This window comes from Lichenostomus cassidix, chromosome 5, assembly GCF_008360975.1.
Source record: "Lichenostomus cassidix isolate B80296 chromosome 5, HeHo_3.0, whole genome shotgun sequence".
Classification (NCBI taxonomy): Eukaryota; Metazoa; Chordata; class Aves; order Passeriformes; family Meliphagidae; genus Lichenostomus; species Lichenostomus cassidix.
This window is the reverse complement of record NC_139486.1, coordinates 59,839,155-59,845,851: the sequence shown is the minus strand read 5'-3', so window position 1 is coordinate 59,845,851 and position 6,697 is coordinate 59,839,155.

The following is a 6,697-nucleotide window of genomic DNA, read 5'->3' as shown; positions in this document are numbered from 1 at the left end:
TTCCTGTGGAGATATCAGAGCAAGTGGCTTTGTGGTGGATCTGACCTGGATTCTCAGGTGTCAGTTGATATCACTGGTCTGCTGGATTCCTTCAGCAGGATACTCGTTTCAGTATTCCCCCTCTCCCTTTCCCTACAATATTTAGAGCTTTAATACCCTACAGACTGCAATTCCCCTGCCAAAATCAGTCAGCAGATCCCACCTCAAAGAGGGGGACACTGATTGTGTTAAAAGAGAAGAGTCTGACCTTTCCTTTCTCAGCCTGGAGAATTTCACTGGAGCAGACACACTGTGGGTTCACATTGCCTCACACACACCAGCTGCTGTCCCTGGGTCAGGATCTTCAAGAGCTTCCCTGGAATGCTCACTTGGGAAAGGGGAGAGAAGCCTGCTGGGTGTGTGTGGAGACCCTGGGAGCAGAACTGCCTCCTCTCTCCCTCACTGACACTGTGTTTGTGTCCCCAGCTATGGAATCTCACATCCCCTCACTGGGCCAATCCTTTCCAGTGCAAACAGTTCATGACCCACGAGCTAAAGGGGCTCCAGGAGAGCTGGAGAGGGACTTTGGACAAGGGCCTGGAGGGACAGGACAAGGGGATATGGCTTTCTCACTGACAGAGGTTGGGTTCAGATGTGATATTAGGGAGAAATCTTTCCCTGTAAGGGTGCTGAGGCACAGGTTGACCGGAGAAGCAATGGCTGCCCCAGGATCCCTGGAAGTGTTCCAGGCCATGGTGGATGGGGTTTGGAGCAACCTGGACTTTTGGAAGGTGTTGCTGCTGGTGAAGGGCTGGGATCAGCAAAAACAACCACAAGTGCTCTCAGGAATAAGGAGGAGGATGAGTTCTGGTGAAGGGCTGATAGGGGGATAACAGCACTCCAAAATCTGATCTCTTATAGCTTTTATTGCATCATTAAGGGGATTGGCAGTAATTAATGTGGGGTCCAACTGCTGATAACCTGGCTGCAAGGAACTCTTTCCTGTCCTTCCCTTGGACAGGGTGTGCCCACAGCAGAATGAGAAAAATGGAAATTCTTGGCTCAGCTGTGCTCCTTTGGGTCCAGGGGAGCTCTGGCAATGATCCTGGAGCTCTTCCCAGAATGGGAGTTGTTCCTCACAAGCACCCAGCTGCCTCCCCAGCACTGCCAGCATTCCAGTGCCACCAGCACCACCAGCATCCCTCTGCTGCTGGAGGGACCATGACCCCTCAGGGAACAGAAATGAGCAATGGTAGAAACCTGTAGGGAGACGAAAGGGACAGCAGTCAGAGAATGGGACATTCTGCAGGGAAGGAGTGTTTCTAATCAAGAGGAAATGAAAAGCCATTCACACAGTTCTGGTGGAGCTTTTGAAAAAAGCCACTTCCCTTGCAGCACAAACAATAAAAGAAAAAAAAACAAAGGGAAGTGGAACTCAGATGTAGCCAAAACTGCAGTTCCCCACTCCCCCGTGACTCCACCAACCCTTGGGAAGCAACACTGTGACAGGGCACAGAGAGGAGTCAGCAGGACAGGAGTGGGGACCTCCTGGGGATCTGGGCACTTTCTCCTTCATGTTACTGACCTGGGAGGATCTGCATTAGGATATGGATCCAAAAGGAGCAAGTGATGCTGGGAACTGCCACTGATCTGGACAGACACCCTTTGCCTGCTGCTGCCCCACACTGAACAGGTCAGTGCAATGTTTGCCTTCCTCCCTACCCCACCTGCCTCTCCTCCAGCAGCTGCTCTGTTCCTGCCACCCTCTCCCAGTGACTGCAGTGCCCTCCCCAGCTCCTCCCTCTGCCCTGAGCTTCCCTTCTGTATCTTGGTATTGAAATCAGATGGAAAAAACTTTTTGACACAATGGAACACATTAGAAAGCAGGAATTCTTTATCTGTGCAGGTCATACGGAAGGATCTCTCCTTTTTCTGTGTGTGGAGAGACTTTACAACAGGGGTTTTATCCATTAAAATCTTTCAAAGTAATAAAAAAGTGTTTCTTTCCAAATAAATAATCATCACTGAATGTATTCACTGTATTCACTGTACAGGATTGCAGTATTCACTGAATGCTGCAATATTAAAGGTGACCCTCCTTGAACTTTTCCTTTGGCCATGTGCTGTTGCTTCTTGTTACAGAACTTGTCCCAAAAGCACTGGAGGCCTCCTTATCTCTTTCTCCACTGGTTCCACCCACGTTTATCCTTCTCTGTCCACACCTTTACATCCTTTTATCTTTTTGTCCAGCTGGTCTTTCAACTGCTTCAGGGAAGCTGAAAATTTTTATTCTCTGTGTTCTTAATCATTCTCCTGCCAAACATCCCAACCGTCCCACCTCCCTCTCCCACCCCACTATTTCCACTGCCCTCCTCCCCTGCACATCTCACTGCTCTCTACTGAATCCTTCCTGCTGCACGGAGCTGCTGAGGAGCTGCATGGTCCATCCTGGGATTCTCCAAGCACTGACTCCCCATCCGCTCTGACCACAGCCAGGGGCCTCATCCCACCACCTGCCCAGCGTCCATCCATGGAGGTGAGCACTGTCACCCCCCCTCCTGCCTCACCCACTGAAGAGGATGATCCATGTGAAATAGATGTCAGCAGCATGGCCATACACAGTGTCACACTGCTCATCTGCTTCTGTGGGCTGGCTGGGAATGGGGCTGTCCTCTGCCTCCTCAGACTGAAAGACCCTAACATCAAAATCTTTAATCTGGCTGTCATCGACTTCTTCTTCCTCCTCTTCACAGTCCCCTCTGCCCTGCTCTCCCTGGTGGAGGAAGTGTCCTGCTCCACTATCATGCCCCTGGTGTACCTGAGCTTCCTTTTCCAGATGTCTGTGGTCTCCTACTACTGGGGGCTGTGGCGGCTGACAGACACCAGCATTGGGATGGGCATGTACAAGCTGTACCAGGGCTTCTGCCACTGCCGCCTTCCAGAGCGCCTGCTGTGGGTGGTGCACAGTGTCGAATTCTGGGCTTTCTTCACTCTCATCACTGTCATTCCCACGGTGACTTCCCTGTGTCCATCAAACAAGCAGGAGCAATGTCGGGTGGCTCTCATCTCCACATTTGCATTCATCCTGCTCCTCTTTGCTGCACCCGACGTCATTTCCAGATCAATCAACTTCATTCAGGCAAAATGTGGCTCCCAGCAGCAGCAACTCAACAAGCGTGACATTGTTATCTTCCTCATTCTGCTCTTCACTCTCCTCCTCACCATCTGGAACTTCCTGCACCAGCTCGGCTACATTGTTGTGTCCTTCCAGGTTTTTTTCCTGCTCACCTGCATCAACAGCACCTACAAACCCTTCATCTACTTCCTGGTGGGGAGGTGTTTGAGGACCTGCCCCGTGGGGTCCCTAAGGGAATCTCTCCAGAGGGTTTTTGAGGAGCAGGAAGACAACTCTGCCAGCAAAAAAGACACCACCACAGACACAGTGGTCTTAGCCTGTTGATCCCTTTGACTGCACTGCTGAGGGACCCTGGGACAGAGGCTGAGGGTTTCCTTGAGTCACCTGATTAATAAATATCCACAGGATCTCCCTCCCACACTGTATTCCTGCAGTAGAAGCGAGCAGGTGCATGTGGGAGGGATGCTCTGCAAGGAGTACATTGGAGCATGGCTTTCCTCCTCCCTCCCAGGTCCTAAAACACTATTCCCCCAAGGGAATATTTTGCAACACAGCTGTGATCCCAAAAATCCCCCTGGCACCTGGTTCCTGCATCCCACTGCAGTCTGATATCAATAAACAGCATCCTGAACCCTGAGCTGCCTTCACCCCGTCTGCCAGCGCTTGCTGCCTTCCTCTGGCTCCTGCTGCCAGCCGGGAATGGGGGTGGAGGGAGGGAGGGAGGGAGGGGACACAGGCATGGCTTGTGCTCCCTGCAGCTAACATGATCCCGAGTGCCCAGAGCTGGGATGGCAGCGGCACAGCCGGCATGGGCAGGATGGCCCAGGGGCTCAGCATTCCCTTCCCAGCTGCTCTCTGAGTGGCACAGCAAAGATCTCCCTGGTCCCGGCTGGAGCAGGGCAGCAGTGGGGCTGTCAGGGGGGAAGGTGGCCCTGGGGGGAGTCTGGGTGTGTCAGAGGGGTCAGGAGGGGTCAGGAAGGGTGTGGATGCTGCTGATCCCAAATGTCCTCACTGGAGAGCAGCAGAGCTACAGGTTGTGCTCAGAGCCAGGGAGAGGCCGGGAAAGCTGCTGGATGGGATGGGATGGGATGGGATGGGCAGTGGGGTGGAAATAGGAATGGGGAGCGATACCAAAAGGGGCTGGAATAAACTTTCTAACACCATGGGAATCATTAGGAAGCAGGAATTCTTTACCTGCACAGGACACACAGAAGGATCTCTCATGGTTCTATGTCTGAGGTGAGACTTTACAGCAGGGGTTTTATCCATTATAACCATATATAGTCATTAAAACTTATCTAATACCTAAACATCACTTTCCTCAGACTAATTTCTGTGCATCCACATCCTCCTGAGTGTCTGCCGTGGTTTCAGCCTCAGCAAACACCAGGCACCTATGGCGGCTGCTTGCTTGTTCTCTCCCCTGCCACATCCGGGCGCAACAGGAAAACAGGGCCCCCACGAGCCAAAGACCTCCTGCTGGCATAAGCAGAACTTAAGCATCCTGTTTACACAAGGCTTATACAAAACTTGCAAGGTTTAGGAAGAAAGGCAAGCTGCGAACGTGACTGCGACCTTTCGGAAGGCAGCGGCGGACCCTCTAGCAACAGCAACAGACTACGCAGACACAGCCTTATCTCCAGCAAATGACACGTAACCTGGAAAAAGGGACTGCATAAAACCTCGGCACACACAAACCTCTGCGCGGTGTGTCTTAGGCAGAGCGAAGGAGCCTGCCTAGCCCGCCCAGTGCTGCTTTGACCAGTATCCACTTGCTTGAATAAATTACAAATTACTGAATTGGAATTGTCTCTGATTGACTTATTGAGACCCAATTTATAACAATATGGTGCCGTGACTCGGATAGGGTCCCTCGCTGGAGACCCCTCACTGGGAGGCGCCCCGTTGTTTCAACGGCCCTGTGGGGGTACTTCTCCGACACCCTAACTGACGAACCTAAATTCGGATACTGGTCAAAGGAAAACCCCATAATCTTTGTGCACGAAGCTCCGGCCGAAGACGCAGGACGCGTGAGTATGTGTTCAGATTAAGAGAACACAGGGTATCCGTTCGGTTGGGGTGGTTATCCCAGAGTGTGGTGTGTGAGACGCCAAAGGCTTGGCGAAGTGAATGTGGACTCCCTTGTAGTGCGGTTCCCACATCCCGCGAGGGACTGGGCCACGACCGGGAGGACGCGAGTGTGTGTGTGACTGAAGACACTCTGGAAGATGGGTCAGTGGAAAAGCAAGCCCTCTGAATCAATGGGGGGGGAGCCCCAGACAAAACTCCCGCATATCCCGCCTGATAGTCCCTTCGGGGTTTTGATTAAATATTGGGCGGATGACCCCCGTACAAGGGGTAAGAGTAAAAGTAAAATGATAAATTATTGCATAGTAGTTTGGGGAGGAAAACAGATACGGACTGATCCTTTGTACTGACCAGTATTTGGGCCGTTTGAGAATTTTATGTGTCAAGCTTTAAATTCGTATGTAAATTCCAAACAACCTTTTAATCAGGAATAAAGTGATTATGCTGCCCTTTGGATTACCCCGATATGAGGGGCAGGACTTTTTGTGTTAAAACAAAAGATCCTAAGAAAAGGAATTCAGAGGGAATGCCCCCTCTATATGTACCTCCAGCACCAACTCCGGCGCCACCTCCGAATGCACCAACAGCCCCGTTATTACCTGAAGATGACACTAATCAGTCGTCTGAGGATGAGGAGCCTGCTCAGCCTAGTAGACGCATCACACGCAGCAGGGCACGTAATGGTCTATATCCACTCAGAGAGGTTGGTATGGAGATGGTAAACCCACCAGGGGGAGGTCAGGCACCTGGTATAGGGTACATAGCAGTTCCCTTAAATTCAGGGGACGTAAGAGAATTTACAAAGGAAATGGGTCACCTTCTAGAAGATCCATTGGGAGTTGCTGAGAGAGTAGATCAATTCCTAGGTCCTAACATTTATACCTGGGATGAACTCCCTTTACGGCAGAAGAAAGAAGGATGATTAGAACAGCCGGTATGAGAATTTGGGAAAATAACCATCCTCAGGGCCCGACTGGGGATGTGAAGTGGCCATTACAGCGGCCCAGTTGGAATAATCAAGACCCAAATGATCAGGCACACATGCAGGACTTGCAGACGATCATAGTCCAAGGCATTAAAAAAAAAAATCAGTCCCTAGGGGACAAAATATGACTAAGGCCTTTAATGAACAGCAAAACAAAATGACAAATTCGACAATTACTGGGATTATTTGGCCATTGTAGACAATGGATTGAGAATTACAGCCAAAAAGTCAAATTCCTATATGAAAAATTGGCCCATGATGGACTCCTTAAATGGTCTCCAGCAGATGAGGAAAGATTTCAGGCTCTAAAAAAAAAAGAATTGGTCAATGCACCCGTGTTAAGCTTGCCTGATATCCACAAGCCATCCCATTTATTTGTGAATACCAAAGAGGGGACTGCATTTGGTATTTTAGCTCAGGACTGGGCCAGTAGTAAAAAGCCTGTGGCCTATTTATCTAAATTGTTAGACTCCCATTAGTAAGGGATGGCCTACTTGTCTCCAAGTAGT